This window comes from Ictidomys tridecemlineatus, chromosome 8 (genome assembly GCF_052094955.1).
Source record: "Ictidomys tridecemlineatus isolate mIctTri1 chromosome 8, mIctTri1.hap1, whole genome shotgun sequence".
In the NCBI taxonomy this organism is placed as follows: domain Eukaryota; kingdom Metazoa; phylum Chordata; class Mammalia; order Rodentia; family Sciuridae; genus Ictidomys; species Ictidomys tridecemlineatus.
In genome coordinates, this window is record NC_135484.1 from 117,198,795 (window position 1) to 117,217,595 (window position 18,801).

Genomic DNA, 18,801 nt, shown 5'->3' on the forward strand with positions numbered 1-18,801 from the left:
TAAAAAAAAAGTATTCTCCTTTTCTTAAGTACAATTGTTTTGCGAATGGTGGGGGAAAGTATGTGGAAAGAATGATATAAGAAAGGGAAGTTGGGAGAGGGTAAATTCAAGAAAGAGAGATAGAGAATGAACAGTGAAACTCATGGATCAAATATCAAACTATCATATATCAGAGAGAGAGAGAGAGAGAGAGACAGAGAGAGAGAGAGAGAGAGAGAGAGAGCGAGAGAGCAAGGAAAAGTTTTTTTAAAAAGGAGAGAATATGCAGATGAAAGGGTCTTGATGCAGAGACTAACTTACCATTAAACCAAAGAAACTTAAAATTTAGGGCTCTGCTTGCAGGAGTCCTTCTACACAATCATGTATGTCATAGTTTGCAAAAAATATGATCATTGAATTGCAGATAGTTTTGGCTGCTGCCTCTTTCTGCTCTAAATTCCTCCCCCACGTGCTTCCTGTGGTTATATGGTGATGAAGCCATGAACATACTGGGGAATCAGAAAAGGAGAATTTGAGTTAGGGATCCATATGAGATAAAGGAATATATTTATGGTTTGACACTCCACGTGTAGTTATTGCTAGAGACATCTCATGGACCTAGTCGGTGGCACAGATAGATTTTTCTTTTTTGTACAGGGGATTGAATCAGGGGCACTTTGCCACTGAACTTCTTCTTCAGTCTTCTCCTTTTTATTTTTTTTATTTTGAGATGGGGCTTGCTAAGGTACTTGTTTCAGTAAGTTACTGAGGCTGACCTTGAACTTGTGATCCTCCTGCCTGAGTCTCCTGAGTTGCTGGGATTACTGGCATGTGCCACTGTGCCTGGCATCACACAGAGAGATTTAAAATTTAACTGAATTCAGTATTAATGATCTTAGGACTCTCCACAGTGTCTTTTATGTACTTATTGCTAACCACTGGGCCTTGATGCCTCAACTTAAAGTCATTACAAACTATTATTATCTGCCACCGGTAGATATGTACCACCTTCCTCTCTCATTTCATCTCATTTTTTTCTAGGCATTTACTCTGTCACTCTATTGTATATTAGACCATAATCATATTGAACTTCTTATCTTTATTAGATCAAATACTTGCTATTTTTTTTGCCAACCTGAAATGGACCTGCCCAATTATACAGAGGTTATTATTAATTTCTTACTTGAAATACTGACATTGGTGACAATGGTCCCTTACTCCTAATTTGCCACTATAATAGTGAATTTTCATTAATTCTAAGATTATCTATGATTAATGACTACAATATAGTAACTAAAAAGAAATAAAATAATTCTACCTCAGTCCCAGGCACATGGGCACATAACCTATGGCTGACTAACTCTATGCTCCCACCAAGGAGTACCTGTGCTTTGCTGTTCAGAGTAGAGTGGGAGGTATGACAGTCATAACATATTCTTTTATTATCTCCCTGGACCTTGGAAGGGAATGTGATACATGCATTCTGCTCCTGGAATTGGTCTCGAAGAATTTCAGGTATTGACACCCAGACCTGAAATAAGAGAGAATGAAGAAGCAAAGAAAAGAAAAGCCAGAGGTTCCAACTCGGTGCCAAGTTGTAAATCAAAAGCAATAATATAGACTGACTTTCATTACAGAATAGTTTGAAAAAGATTAATACTCCTTCCAAGGACAACAAGTAAAACCAGGGAAAGACCAAAAACATGCTCGAGAGACTCAGAGAACTCTCCAGGCAACCACAGCTTGACTCCTCAAGATCATGGTGAGTTCTGATCCATTCTTTGTCTGTCCGTGTCTGTCATACATCTGTCTGCTAGGACTATCAGCCTCTTGCTCTGTCCTAAAAGTGAAACAATTCCTTTAGTATTAAAGCAGCAGTAAAATGTCGGCTCTCTACTCTTGGCCTTTTCTTTGCATGATCCTGTCTCCTCAAGATACGAGACTGATTCATTCTCTCTTTCCCTGCCTCTCTCCCTCCCTCTCCTGGATGATTCTGAGCACAAGCAGCCTCAAAGCTTCACCTCAGGTTGTAATTATATTCCAGGAACCTAAAAAGAGAGTGAAACTGTGATGTTTCATGAAACAACCTGTCAAAATTTGTTCATATTGGGGTCCACAAAAAATGTCTGAATTTTTTTTAAATAATAAGAAAAATTAACACATTCCATCCTGGACTAGATTCTTCTTTCTTTCAAAATGTTCTTTCACAGACAACTTGATTCAAATCAAGGATCATTTCTCATGACAAAGAACCTTTTTAAACATCAGGATGGATGTGAGTCTTGTATTTTAGGATGGAAGGCAGAAATGACAGGAAAAATATTTAAAAAATTCTTATGTACACTTGCAATTGTAGGCAGAAAATAAACAATCCCTGAAAGACAGAGAATAGGAAGAATCAAATTTAGGAGGAAAAACACAGCCCAGGAAAACACATTTGCAGAAAACACTATTGCAGAAGGTAAGAGCACAAACTGGTGCTCAGCTGAGGTGGTTTATGCCAAGAGCATCATGGGCCTTGGGATCAACTGCAAAGTTATTAAAGGAGGCTGAAAATCAGGAACGCCAGGGGCCAATTCTTGCTCTTCCCCACATTTGTCCCAGCAAGTGGGCAGCAGCTCTTGGGAAATTCGTTTCCAGGCTACAGCATAGAGTGTGGCTATGAAGGAAAGGGCACCCGCAGGATCAGAAGACTAAGGACCAGGGTACTCTGCCAAGTGGCCATGAAATCCCTTCTCCACTTTCACTGAAAACAGGCTGGAGTACAAATGCCCACCAGTCCCCCTCCTGTCCCCTAAGTGAACTGTGCACACAGGTACAGCAGACCTGTGTGCACACAGGGGATTCCAGCTAAATGGACAAACCTGCCGTCAACAATCACAAGCAACAGAAAAATCCAACCCCACGAAACACAACAAATTCAGTAAATAATAGAAGTTACATGTTCCTTTGTTTGATTATCCAGTGATCAATTAATCATTAACAAGAAGCAACGTTCTCAGGGTTTATGATGCTTTCAGGGGCCCACAAAAGCATGTGAATTTCTTTTTAAGTTATAAGAACAATCAATCCAGCATGGATTACATTCTTCTTTATTCCAGTGCAATTATAAAACATTTGGTTTGTCTGTTTTGTTTTTGGTGCTGAGGACTGAACCTAGGACCTTGTGTATGCTAAGCATGTGCTCTGCCACTGAGCCACAATTCCAGCTCTGAAATGCAATTTTTATATTTACTTTTATAAAGGAAAAAGTCCACATGATCAAAGGTACCTACAGCCTGCAGTCATAATGTGGCTCTCGTCATTCTTAGTTTAATTTTTTTTAAAAGAGAGAGAGAGAGAGAGAGAGAGAGAGAAATTTTTAATATTTTTTTTTCCGTTTTCAGCGGACACAACATCTTTGTTTGTGGTGCTGAGGATCGAACCTGGGCCGCAAGCATGCCAGGCAAGTGCGCTACCGCTTGAGCCACATCCCCAGACCCTTAGTTTAATTTTTATAAGGGCAAAAACTAAACAGTCATCTACGGAGACTCTAGAGTATTTATTCGATATCTACCCCAAGTGCTTATATATTCTCTTCCAAGTGGAGGAATTAAGCATAACATTTAATCGCTTTATATTTCCACCTCCCCACTGAACTGTCAGATTGTTGATGGAAATAAGTTTGCCATATTCATTGTAGAAACCTCCAATTTTGCAGTCATGTATTTAGAATGCAAGTTTTAAAAGTGCAAGAGTTGGATTATAATATGGTGGGTATGGGAGACCATCCTTGCACGTGACTGAGTCACACTCTCCAGCTGGGTGCTGAGGTGCTCAGTCACAGAAATGTGGCAGAGCTTTCCCCACCCTTCTTGGGTTCAAGGGTCCATGTCTCGTGCATGGATGTGTCTTGCTACAGCCCCATGGGTGAAGCTATGCTCACCTTTGTAATATAACCCCTTGCCCTGTTTAGGATAGACTCTTCCATGGAAGTGCCTTGTGTGTGTCCCCTCCTCTTACTGCGCCCTTAGGTGTGGCCTACCCAGGTGTCAGTCAACCTGCTCACAGTAGACATCATGAAGATAGACTCAGCCCCCTGAATCCTGACCCCTTGCCTCATTTGAATAGCTTCTCCTCAATAAAAGGGGTCATCGCGTGCTCACTCTCTCTCTTCCTGCGGATCCTTAAGGTCAGAGGAGCCATCACAGCGACCCCAAAGAAAAAGGTATTTGTGTCTCTTGTGTGGTTATTTTGCACAGCCCAGTTAACCCAGTTCAACTGGAGTGACCCCTGAGCCTTTTAGTCATGAGAACAGAAACCCAGCAGGTGGGAGTATATTATAGTATGCATTTATAAATAAGCTGTTAGGAGCACACAGAGAAATACATTGGATATGAGTGTAAGGAAAAGCTTCTGAGAACAGACCCAACTGAATTAATCCTTGAGTGTGAGGAAGGACTTGTAACGAGCATGCCAATGAACAGAGGAACACCTCCTACCAAATTCACTGACACTGTGAGCTAGACTTGTGAGGAAGATTCCTTAGTTGGAAATTCATTCAGTGGTGGATATTCAGGAGACAATTGCTAAGCATCTAATATAATTGAAGTTAGTAGGACATAAAAAAAAAAAAAGATGAGAAAGTGGAAATATTTAGTACTTAAACCAGGCAGCAGAGACACCAGCTCTGTCAATGTGGGGCAGATGTTCTCTAGAACAAGAATAAAATAATAGGAGCTTGGTGAGGTTGAGCTAGCCACATGCATGCTCCTGCTGGCCAGTGGGAATGAGACCATGAGGGAGTGCTGGGCTGAGGGTTTGGAGGTGGCCAGTGTCGATGTGGAGGAAGCCACTGGCCTGTCTCAGCTTTCCAGAGCAGAGAAAGAGAAGAGCATAAGGCTGGTGACTTAGCCATAGGTGTGAACTTTGGGACTTAAGAAGGGGACAGATTGTAATTCCTGCTGTGATACTTAGGTGCATGGGCAGGTCTGAAGGCCTGAGGGAGGTCAAGTCCCCCTTCCGCAGCTCTGTCCTAGGTCCCCCTCACTTCAGAGACTCCACCCATCGTGACATCCTTCTCTGATGCAACAGATGGAAGGGGACTTCAGGCTTCTGATTGAGGTTGGGGGCAGAATGAGGGAGGGAAAATATCAAGGGGAAAGATGTGTTTCAATGCATGTGGAGGTTTGAAGAAGCTCCGTTCCTGTGAGGTTCTGGGAGACATTTCTCTCTATCCAATCAGATGTGGGTGAAAGGCAGCATCACTTGTTCCCGGCAGACTAAGGCTCGGAGAAGGCCCATCTCCCAGGACGTGTGTAAAGAAGTTGTGTTCAGGGTGCTTGGGATCTGCGCTTGAGTGTGAGGACAAGAGGAACCAGAGAGTTTCACAGCGTCAAGTGCAGAGGTGGGGCAAGGGGAAATCCAGGCACAGACCCAGCGTTTCTCTGTGCATACCTGGGAAGTCCCTGGCTGGCTCCAAGGGGTCGAGTATGGCTAGACTCTAGAATCTGTTGACAGATGATGAGAATCGACAAGGAAGCTCACCTTAAGGCTTTTTGTCAGTTTTTGTCAGTTAGTAGATGATGGAGGGTTAAAGAAACCACAGGAAGAGGAAGAGTTTCTACGCCTAACCTCTTTATAACTCCATCTTCTTCTGAATTTTCAGAATTCAGAAAGAATTTCAGATGGGGGAAGGGGAGTGTTATACATCTCCATATTCACAGCTTTTTTTTTTTGACATTGAAGATGGAATCCAGGGCCTGTGCCATCTGAGCAGCTGCTCTACACTGAGCTACACCTGCAATGCCTGCATTCATTCTTGATTGATTGTGATGGGAGATATATATATATATATATATATATATATATATATATATATACATATATATATATATATATGTATTTTATATTATACATATTCACTTATGCTTCCATATCCACTGAATTGCAACAGCCTTGACTGTTCTTAAATCTCCTATCCTTGGTGTCCAGAGGACAGACACCTGCCTCAGAGCAGACAGAAATGTTACCAGGGTAGGATTTGGTGGAGAGAGGATCCCATGTTACCCTTTGTATTGGAGAGAGACTCTAAAGAATAAAAGGATTAGGAGAAGGAACAGAAACATTATTCTTATTGCTGTGGATCAATATTATATATAAATATATACAACATGTTTATATTTATATATGCTCTGTATAAGTTTTATATATATAATATGACATGCATTAATATGACATACAGATATGGGGGGAGGAGAGGGAATAAATTAATTAGTCTGTAGAGGCCTGGTTGGCCATTTTTTGGATTATTTCACCCTGAAACTGTGAGTGGTGTTGGGCGGCTCTGGACCAGGAGTGAACTTCAGGAACTAGACATGTGCATGGCCTGGCAGGTCCACGTTTCATTGTCTCCCCTTGGAACAAGCCTGTAATGCTCTTTCCTCCCTCTCATTGCCACTGTCCTCACTACAACAAAATGAAAGATTGTGGGAAGTTCTTAAGAAAAAAGGAAATTCATTGTCTACATCTTAAATTCCCCTACTCATTTTTGCTCCTGTATCAGTTGAATTGCAACAGCCATTGACTATTCTTAAACCCCTTACCCTTGGCCTCAGGAAGATAAACAACTGCTTCAGAGCAGATAGAAATGCTACCAGGAGAGTGTTTGGTGGAGAGAGGACCCATGTTACCCTTCCTATTGGAGCAAGGCTCTATATAAGGAATAAAAATTCTAGGAGAAGTAACAGGAACATCATTCTTATTTCTGTGGATCAATGGCATAATCCGGGTAATAACTGGCTGCTTTGAAGGAAGGGCCAGGGTTTTTATGAAGTAGACCTTATCAATGACGAATTTGAGTGTGTGAGTGGCAATGGAAAGAGAGTGAGGTCAGAAGCCTTGACGAATCTACGCTCAGTGTAAGGAAAGAGGAAGGGAGAGACAAGGTCGGTGAAGTTACAATGCCCGGTGGATGTAGGAAGCCAACAGCAGAGCTCAGGGACGAGCACAGGATATTACTGACACCTCCCTGTTGGCCTGGTGACAGCATTTGTGGTCAGGGAGATGAGAAGTGAAAGGGAAACCCACGCTCAGAGGGATCACATTTCCTAAAAATAATAGAAGGAATAAAGCATGCCAGACAGTCTTAGCGACAAAGTCATCACATGATTTGAGGACAATGGAAAGTCCCTGCATTTTTTAGCCACTAGCATCCTATAATTGTGTTCCAGAGCACTTCATCAGAAAGTCACTCCTTGGGATGAATGTCATTTGCTGATTGTAATTTTCTTTCTTTCTTTCTTTCTTTCCTTCTTTCTTTCTTTCCTTTTTATTTTGTATTTTATTTAGAGACAGGGCCTCACTGAGTTGCTTAGTGCCTTGATTTTGCTGAGGCTGGCTTTGAACTCATGATCCTCCTGCCTCAGCCTCCCAGGCGGCTGGGATTATAGGCATGTGCCACCACCCCCAGCCTGTTTATTGTTATTTTCTATCTTGAAGTACAATATCTCTTCTCTAGATTCGAGGCACACAGACTTGAGTCTCATGTAAAGGCACTACGGGCACAGAAATGAAGGACCATGTGAAGAGTTATAGGAGCTAAGATGAAGTATGAATCATTGAAAATTGGAAGGTTTTCAGCCCTCCAGAGGGATCTCCACTTCCCATTCTGGCACTGAGTACTCCATTAAGTCTAGTTAAATGGGCAAATGAATGAACAGAAGGAGTGAATGAATAAGTATGGGTTTTGTCTTAAAAGATAGAAAGTAATTGCAAAGTCAGGTTATGAGATATAAGAAAGGCTTTTCTTATACCCCAAATACTCCTACCCTCTTTTTTTTTCAGAACCCAGTGTTGCTGTCTGTTGCACTTAATTATACAATAAATGTCAATTGATAGATATAAAGTCCCCCATGCAGTAAAATGGGCATCAGAGAGACAGAGTTGAGAGAGCAGCTGAACTTTGACCTCTCTTTCCCTTCTACTTACTGCAATGTATAAATCATATCCAGGTATCTTCCTCCTGAACTCGGGTTGAAATGAGTCATATTCAGTTTCTTCTTTTCTTTCCCCATTTTAGGCAAACACACACTTCTTGTAAGATTTTAAAAGGTGTTATGTCTCATGACTTTGGGTGGAGAGATAGGGGAATTATTAAAAAAAATGTGAAAGTTTCAGAAATAGGAAAATTATCCTAAAACTTCACATGGAATTTCAAGGAACCCCAAGTAGCAAAAGAAAAAAAAAATGTTTAAAAACTCACACTTCTTCACTTCAAACATATTACAACAAAACTGTGGTACTGGAATAAAAACATTTAAATAGACCAGTGGAACAGAATAGAGGACCCAGAAATAAACCCTTAATTATGTGGCTAGGAATACACAATGGGGAAAGGACAATTTCTTCAACAGACAGTGATGGGAAAGCTAGATATCCGAGTGCAAAATAATGAAGTGGAGTTCTCACCTTACACCCTGTACAAAACATTAACTTAAATGGAAGAGCTCAATGTAAGACCTAAAAGTATGAAACTCCTAGAAGAAAACTGGAGAAAAGCTTCATAACATCAAATTTCTTGGATACGACACCAAGAACCCAGGTAACAAATGAAAACATAGACAAATTCAACTTCATAAAAATTAAATGCTTGTGTTTGTCAATGAAAAAAAATTTCATTCTACTGAATGAAAGATAGCCTGTAGCATGGGAGAAAATACTTGCAAATGATCTTTTCAAGTAAGAGGTTAATATCCAGAATAACAGAAGCAGTTTACAACTGAACAACAAAACAAATAATTTGAACAAAATTTTCAACAAAATACCAGTGAGCTGAATTCAATAGCACATTGATGATTCAACACATCCGAATCTATAAATGTGACACACCGTATTAGCAGAATGTAAGACCAGAACCACATGATCATCTCAGTAGGATCAGAGACAACAATTCACACAATTCAACATCCTTTCTTGATGAAAAAACTCTCAATAAATTGGATGTAGAAGGCAGGTAGTGCAACATGATAAAGGTCATATATGACAAACCCACAGCTAATGTCATACTCAGTGGTGAAAACTTGTTCCTGTAAGATTAGGAACAAGGCAAGGATTCCCATTCAGCACTTCTATTCAACCTGGTAATGGGAGTTCTAGCCACAGCTCTTAGGCAAGAGAAAGAAATGGAAGGCATTGAAGTTGGAAAAAAAAAGAAGTTGTCCTTGCTTGCAAATAATGTGATCATACAGAAAACTCTAAAGATTCCATGAAAAAATTGTAAGTTAATAAAGTAATTTGATAACATTGCAGGTTACAAAATCATAATAAAAAAAACAATAGTGCCAGGTGTGGTGGCGCATGCATGTAATACCAGCAACTCAGAGGGCTGAGGCACGAGGATTGCCATGTTCAAAGCCAGCCTCAGAAATTTGGCAAGGAACTTGGCGATTTAGCAGTTTAGCTTAGGAGCCACTTAGTGAGTCTCAAAATAAAAAAATAAATAAATAAAAATAAAAGAGGGCTAGGATATAGTTCAGTGGTTAAGCCCCCTGGGTTCAATGCCGAGCACACACACACAAAATCAGCAGCATTTCTATACACTGTATTCATAATAATGAATTAACTTTGAAAAAGAAAGCAAATCATTGAGGTGTAGTTCAGTGGTAGTGTGCAAGAGCTCTGGGTTTCTCACCAGCACCACCAAAAAAAAAAAAAAATCAGAAAACAATCCCACTTAAAGTTGTTCAAAATAAATAAATAAACTTAGTAGGAATAAACTTAAATAGTGAGAGATGTGCACACTGAAAACTATAAAATATTAAACTTCAGACTTTAAACTGTAAAACTAATGGAAGAAAATGCAAGGTAAAAGCACCATGGCATTGGTCTGGGCAATAACTTTTTGGATATGACACCCAAAGCACAGGCAACAAAAGCAAAAATAGACGAATGAGATCACATCAAACTAAATCTTCTGTACAACCAAGGAAACAATCAACAGAGTGAAGAGACAATCTATGTAATGGGAAAAATATTTGCAAACCATACATCTGAGAAGGGGTTAATATAACAAATATACAAGGAACTTAAGCAAACAAGAAGCAAGGAAACAAATAGCCTGATTTTAACATTGGCAAAGGACATTTCTCAAAAGAGAAAATAGAAATGGCCAAACAGGTATATGAAAGAATCCTCCACATCACTAATCATCAGAGAAATGCAAATTTAAAGTATAATGAGATATCACTTCACACTTATTAGGATGGCTACTTATAAAAAAAGATAGCAAGTGTCACCAAGAGTGTGAAGTGTTGCGAGTCTCCCAGCTCCAAAGACTAACTTTCCCATCCCCTGAGAAGAGCTGTCCAATGGTGAGCCCTGCTGGCTCACATGATCCTTACCCACCAATCAGACTACGCTGCTTGCTCACATGATCCTTACCCACCAATCAGACTAGCCCTGCTGGCTCACATGATCCTTACCCATCAATCAGACTACCCTGCTGGCTCACATGATCCTTACCCACCAATCAGACTACCCTGCTGGCTCACATGATCCTTACCCACCAATCAGACTAGCCCTGCTGGCTCACATGATCCTTACCTACCAATCAGACTAGCCCTGCTGGCTCACATGATCCTTACCCACCAATCAGACTAGCCCTGCTGGCTCACATGATCCTTACCCACCAATCAGAAAGCACCCCATGCCAACTGTCAAACCATTCAACCATTAAACTGTCATAACTGTCAAACCATCCCCAGCTCTATAAATATGCAGAACTGTTCCTCAATAAATGGACATTTTCTCTAAGGAGGAGCCTTGTTCGTTCTTTCATGAAGGAAAGAAAACTGTTGTACACTGTTGGTGTAAATTGCCATAGCATTATGGAGAACAGTATAAAGTTTCCTTGAAGTATTAAAAATAGAACTACCATTTGATCAAGTGGTACTACTTCTTAAAGAAATTGTGGTGTATACCAATGCAATACTATCCAGCCTTGAAAAAGGAGATATTGTCATTTACAGTAACATGGTTGAATCCAGAGGAGACATTAAGTAAAGAAGACACAGTAAGACAAATACCACATAATTTCACTTATATTTGTATAGAATTTAAAAACTTTTTTGAACTCACAAAAACAAATAGTAAAATGGTGGTAACTAGGTGCTGGGTTTTGGGGATTGAAGAAATGTTGGTCACCAAATACAAAGTTCCAGCAAGATAAAGAACAGGTTCAAGGGGCTGGGGTTGTGGCTCAGTGGTAGCATGTTTACTTTGAACATGTGGGACACTGGATTGGATCCTCGGCCCCCACCTAAATAAGTAAAATTTGTTACTTTAAAATAAAGATATTGTATCCATCTACAACAAAAAAAAATTTTTAAAGAATATGTTCAAGAGATCTATTGTACACTGTAATGACTATAATCAAGGACAATGCATTGTACTTTGAAAATTGCACAGACAATAGATATTGAGTGCTCTCACTGCAAAAAAAAAAAAAAGATAAATATGTGAGGTAATGCATGCTAATTAGCTCAATTTAGCCATTCCACAAGGTACACAAATGACAAATCATCATGTTGTGCAAAATAAGTGTGTTTTGTCAGTTGAAAAAAATCTAACTATTTTTGTTAATTACAAAATCAAATTAAACTGGCTAAAAAATAGATGAAGAATTTGAATAGACAATTCCTCAAAGAAGATACATAAATTGTCATCAAGCATATGCAAAGATGTTCATTATTAGACAAATGTAAATCCAAACCAAAATGAATTGTCACCTCACACCTACCAGGAAGGCCACTACAAAACAAAACAAAATAATCCCCCACCCAAGTAGCAAGTTTGGTGAAGATCGGGAGAAACTGGAACATGGCACACTATTGGTTGCAATGCAAAATGGTGCAACCACTATGGAAAACAGCTAGATGTGCCAAAAAAAGGAAAAAAAGGAAAGAAAGAAAACTGCCATACGATTTAGCAATCCCACTATTTCTGGGGCAGGGCCAAGTTCCAGAGAGAAGAAAAATATGTTAAAATAAAACAGCAACAACAAAAAGAAGTTCTTTATGGTGCAGTGGCACATGGCTCTAGTTCTAGTTTCTCAGGTGGTTGAGGCAGGAAGATTACTGGAGCCAAGAAGTTCAAAGATATCCTGGGCAATATAGTGAGACCTTGTCTAAAAAGAGAAAGGAAGCAAAGATGGAAAGAAGAAGGGAAGGAAGGAAGTTCTGAAAATTAGTATAGCAGTGCTTTAGTTATTGCTGAATACCAAAGAGTATATGCACTGGGTAAATTCTATGAATCTATGCAAAAACTGACCAGGGAGAGGTAAAAAAGAACAATTCCCCAAACTCACACACAGGCTATGAGGCATTTGAGTACTGATCAGCTAAAGTAAAAAGTTCTAACTGACCATTTAGGAATAAAATATTCCATAGAGTAGAGTTCACTCTAAACTCTTTCCGACAAAGTCCAACACTCTTTAATGGAAGATAACAGAATCCAGGCATTCAACATATATATAAGAAAACATTATTCAGCCATGTTACAACACAAAATTTTTTTCTTTATTTATTTCCCCCATAGCTTTATTGAGGTAAAATTGAAAGTACAATAAAATACACATATTTAAAGTATGAAATTTTATCAGTTTTGACACATATGTAACCAATACAATCAATATAAGAAGCATTTTCATTACTTTATTTTTAATTTGAAATCATGCAGACTCTTTCCTACATGATTTATTACATTAGAAATCAATCACCTTAAGATATGTAGAACCCCGCTCCCACAGGTCAACTACTTCAAAATAAAATGGCACACTTAATAAAATATCTCACAGGTCAAGGAAGAAAGCACAAGAAAAGTAAATAAAAAGTGCTTTGAACTAAGTGATAATAAAAGCTTAAAATATCAGGATCTCTGGGATAAAATAGTACTCAGATGAACATTTGTAACTTAAAGAACTTGTATCAGAAAGAAGCTATATTAATAATCAAATTATTTTCAAATTAGGTAGTAGAAAGGAAAAATAAGAGTACGAGCAGATATATATGAAATAGAGAAGAAATAATACAGCTAAAAGTTGATAAAAATCAAACAAGTCTAATCAAGAATAAAGCAAGAACACAAAAATTAATATCAATGGGAAGGGAACTATCAAAATAACCCTATAGATGCTAAAAATATATTAAAGTAATATTACAATTGCATGCCAACAAATGTGATAGCTTACATAACATGGTCTATATTAGAAAAGGATCCATGTGCTGCTGAGAAGAAAGTGTATTCAGTCATTGATGGATGGAATATTCTACATATGTCTGTAAAGTCTAAATTATCAATTGTGTTTTTCAGTTCTATAGCTTCTTTATTTAGCTTTTGGTTGGAGGATCTATCCAGTGGTGACATGGGCATGTTAAGTTTATCCAGTATTATTGTAGAACATAGAATCTTAAAAATACCATGTTAAATGAAAGAAGTCAGTCACAAAATAACACATATTATATTATTCCACTCATATGAAATATTCAGAATAGGGAATTATGTAGAGACAGAAAACAGATTAGTGATTGCTTAGGAGTGGTGAGGATGGGAGGATAAGGGGGTGATAATGGGGGCTTTGGGGGTGTCAAAAATGTTCTAAAACTGGGCTAGGGATGTGGCTCAAGTGGTAGCGTGCTCACCTGGCATGTGTGAGGCACTGGGTTCGATTCTCAGCACCACGTAAAAATAAAGACATTGGGTCCTCCTAAAAAACTAAAAAAAAAAAAGTTCTAAAATTGAATAAGGGATGATTGTGTATATCTGTGAATATATTAAAAATAAGTGAATTCTATGCTTGAAATGAATGAATTGTATGGTGTGTGAATTATATCTCAATGAAGCTTTAAAAAAATTTAGCAAGTGTAAAGTTGCAAAGTTATAGAAACTTCAAAATTCTTTCCCAGGGATTTCTGGAGTTTACTGTGACATAAATAGATGAATATTTTATTTATTTTATTTCTCTCTCACCCTTTACCTGCCTCTTTTAAAATTTCTGGCACATACATTCATCTGATCCTTGACAGAGGTGCCAAAAACATACCTTGGAGAGAAGACAGCCTTTTAAACAAATGGTGGTGGGAAATCTGGCCATCCCTATGTTGAAGAATGAAACTAGACCCTTATCTCTCACCCTGCACAAGAATCAACTCAAAATGGATCAAAGACCCAGGAATTAGACCAGAATCTATGCAACTCCTAAAAGAAAATGTAGCGTCAACACTCCAGCCTAGAGACACAGGTAATGACTTTCTCAATAAGATCCCTACGGCTCAGGAAACAATGTCAAGAGCTAATTAATGGGATGGTATCAAATGAAAAGGCTTCTGTACAGCAAAGGAAGCAATTAAGAATGTGAAGAGAGAACCTACAGAATGGGAGAAAGTCTTTGCTAGTCATTCTTCTGACAGAGGATTAATATCTAGAATACATAAAGAATCCCAAAACTCAACACCAAAAACCAAATAACTCAATTAATAAATGAGCAAATTAATTAAGTAGATACTTCTCAAAGAAATACAAATGACCACCAAATATATAAAAAAAAATGCTCAACATCATTAAGAACTAGGGGAAAGCAAATCAAAACTATGCTGAGATTTCATATTGCACCAGTCAGAATGGCCCATCATCCAGAATACAAACAATAAGTGCCAGAGAAGATATGGAGAAAAAGGAACATTTCACATGGTCAGTGGGTTTATAAATTAGCACAATCACTATGGACATCAGTACGAAGTTTCCTCAAAACATGAGATATGACCCAGCTATACCAGCCCTTGGTATTCATCCTAAAGCATTAAAGTCCTAATGTAGTGATACATGTATGCCCACGTTTATAGCATGTCTATGGCCACATAATTCACAATAGCCAAACTACAGAACCAGTCTAGGTGCCCATCAATGGATGAATGGATAAGAAAACGTCTCTCTCTCTCTCTCACACACACACACACACACACACACACACAATGGAGGCTTATTTAGCCATAAGGAAAAATTAAATTAGGCCATTTGCAGAAAAATGGATGAGAACATTATGTTAAGTGAAATAAGCTGAACTCGGGAGGTCAAGGGTCTTATGTTTTCTCTCATGTGGAAGCTAGAGAAGTAAAAGAAAAAGAAAGGGGAAATTTCATGAAAAACGAAGGGAAATTAATAGAATAGAGGAAAGGGCCTTGGGGAGGGAGGAGGGAAGGAAAAGGGGAAATACTGGGAATGATATTGGTCAAATTATATTGTTATATTGTGTGCATGCATGAATATTGGTAACAACAAATCCCTTTATGTGCAACTATAATGCACCAAATATATATATATGTATGTATATATATATATATATATATATATATATATATACACATACACATACACACACACACACACACATATATATATATGTGTGTGTGTGTGTGTGTATGCCAGGTGTTATGGAGCACACCTGTAATCCCAGCAACTCAGGAGGCTGAAGCAGGAGGATCAGGAGTTCAAAGCCAGCTTCAACTACTTAGCAAGGCCTTACATAACTTAATGAGACCCTGTCTCAAAATAAAAAATAAAAAGGGCTGGGGATGTAGTTTAGTGGTAAAGTACCTAGAGATCAATTCCCAATCTGCAAAATATTAAAAATAATAAAATAATAAAAATTCTAATTGAATCATGTCTTGCTCACCCAGCTCTCAGCCTAATGTAATGCTGCCAGCCAGGTTGCCTTTATTGGAGTCAGAGCTCAACCCCTCCTGTGACAGGCAGTAAAGCTGGCACTAGGGAAGTGTGGGCATTTGTTTTCTTCAACCTGTCGACTAGCCTCACAATGTCTTATCTGGCTCCAATCCCCCAGTTTTTCCCTCTGGGTTCCTTCCTTCAAGATAAGGTCATGCAGCCAACAGACAGCCCTGTTCCTGGGGAACGTGGTTGAACAGACCATAAAAGACAGGACTTGAGAGTGGGAAGGGTAAAGGTGGAGGAGAGGTTGGGAAGACCCATGTTTCCCTCTTTAGACAGCTTTCCCTCCAGCCAATGGGGAGTTAGCCAGAGCAGCGTCACTGGTTTCCAGCAGATAGACATTCTGTACGTAGACGGTTGTGGCCCTGGGCTTAGTAAGCAGAGAGAGAGAAGGAATGCAAGAGTAAGCCAAACCCTGGTTCTTCTTTTTTTTTTTAATGTTAACTTTGTATTTTTCTTCCATCCATTCATCCATATTTATTTATTTTCTGAACCATTTGCATGTAAGTTAAAACCCTTGGTTCTTGAAGAAGAGTGATCTAGGTCTGAAAGAGTCTCTTGGATTTGGGGAAGTGGAATCTGCAGTTATGGAGAGCCAGGGCCTTTTTCATGTGGACACAGAGATGGGCAGAGCTGAGCGCCTGATTAGTGTTCCGAGAAGGACCCTGAATGGGCCCGGGGAGGGATGTGGCTTCTACAGTTGGGGAAAGTGAGGGTAGAGCCAGACTTAGAGCTGCCATATCACATCAGCCAGCAGCCAGTCGAACCACCAGTGAGAGCAGAGATTGCAGAACCTCACTGCACACCATCAGATAAAAACAAACCAAAGCCAAGTAAACCCAGTGCTCCAGCTCCTGGAGCAAGTGTGTGGGTCAGCACCTAGATTTCAATGGAAACTTATAGAGTGAGGAAGAGTGGGAGGGTAAGGGAGGCAGGTGCTAGCCCGGGGCCAGAGCCACCGACAGAACACCGAAGGCTGGGTGCCTTTAACAACAAAAATTTATTGTCTCATAGTTCTGGGGGCTAGAAGTCCAAGATCCAGGTCCAGGCAAGGCAGATTTCATTCCCCATGGCCCGCAGATGGTGGCCTCTCCAGTGTGTCCTCGAGTGGACTCCTGTCTGTGCACTCCCGCTCTTGGTATAGCTTTCACTCCTTATAAGGACACCAGTCCCACTGGGCTAGGGTCCCACCCTTATGACCTCATTTAACTTTAGTTACCTATTTAAAGGCCCTGTCTCTGAATATAGTCACATAAAACACTGTATGAAACTGCGTGGGTGAGGGGGTGGGGGACATAATTGAGTCCATAACAGAGGGAGAGCTCCTAAAATAATTGAATTTGCAAATAATAATGACTGCACTTTTCAGAAGAAGCTTGACCTTATGCTATGGTTTCCTAGCCATGGCACTATTTATATTTGGGGCTGAATGCTTCCGTGTAGTCGGGGCTGTCCTATACATTGTGGAAAATGTATCGATGTCCTGGCCTCTACCCAGTAAGTAGATTCCAGAAGTACTCCATCCTCCCAGTGTGACAACCAAATACGTTTGGTTGATGTTTGCTGACATTGCCAAACATCCCTTCTAGAGAAAAATCAGCCCCTTAAGAGATTTTGCTCTAAGCACGGGGTTTCTTTCTTTAAGCAAAAACAAAACACAGAAGGACAGATTTCTCCACAGTAACTCTACAAGTTGAGCCCCATGTGAGCCTTTGGAAGTGTTCTGTTTCTCTCCTGGTCACTCTGCCTGGACTCACACGATTTTATTCCATGCGTGGACACCTGCCTGTTTCTCTGGGACCCCTTCATGTTGTTGGTAGCAATGTTTTCTTCTCAGTGGCCAAGACTGGCCTGACCCTTAGGGGAAGAGTTTGAGATTCTCTAGGGACCTCTCAGCCCAGATGGCCTCCTGGGAGGCTGCCCAGCCCACACTGTGCTGCAAACTATGAAAGGAAAGATACGAAGCTCAATGTGATGGAAGAAACTGCTTTGCTTATTAGGACTCTCCTTAGATTCTGAGGGTCAGCTCTGGGTCACATGTCTTTTGCAGAGGACTAGCAATGGATTGCTGTGGAATTTAATCAGCAATCAAACCCTCTTGAGCAACTCTATCCTCTTCTGTGGCCTTTGATTTTTCACGAGCTTATAACTTTCTAGCTTCCCAACCCCTCACATAGGGAGGCTGTGTTTTAGAATGAAAGCTACATAAATAAAAGAAGTTTAAAACACTCAGGAACAACAACAGAGATAATTTCCACCAAGAAAGAAGGAGAACTGTTTGCTCATAAAACTTTCCAGAGAACAAGACACTCAGGCCGCTGAGAAAGAGGGCAGGTGGTTTTAGGGAGGGGCTGCTGCTTTCTGGGCTAGTTTGCATGCAACAGGAAATTGAAAGCAGAACCTGGGCCACTTCATGGAAGGAGGTTTCTAGGGGAAACATTCACTTCTCCATTCTATTCCCTAGTGAACCAATGAGCAGCGTGGGTCTGGAAGTGTCATTTGTGTCTGGCAGACTGAGTTCCCAGGAAGGACCTGCTGCAGACAGACTGGGGAAACTGCTTGGGTGGAAGGAGATTGGTTTTATTTTTATGAACTGCTTATTTTCATCAAGCCAGCACCACATAGAGGTAAAAGCTGATTTTAAATGAACAGATATTTTGCTTATGGGAGAGATCAAACATGTAAAACATTTGTGATTCCATGATAAGTCTGCACAGCTAAGAATAGAAATATTTTGTAATAGGTGAGCTATCCCACAAAGACATTGAAATATCTTTTAATTTTTAATTGTGATCAGGTGAGGAGAGCCAAAGCAGAAAAGTGATTCTTTGGAGAGGAAAAGAATAGCCAAGATTAATATTAGAGAAAGAAGAGATACCTGGCAAAATAAAATTATGGCCCTGAAGAGAGGAGGGAGTTTGATTTTACTCCCTAATAAAGGTTAGAAGACCAGGTCATTGTATTAAAAGGGCCTTTATAGGTGTCTTAGTCCATTTTCTGTTATTATAACAGAATACCTGAGACTTGGTAATTTATGAAGGAAAAGGTTTATTTGGCTCATGG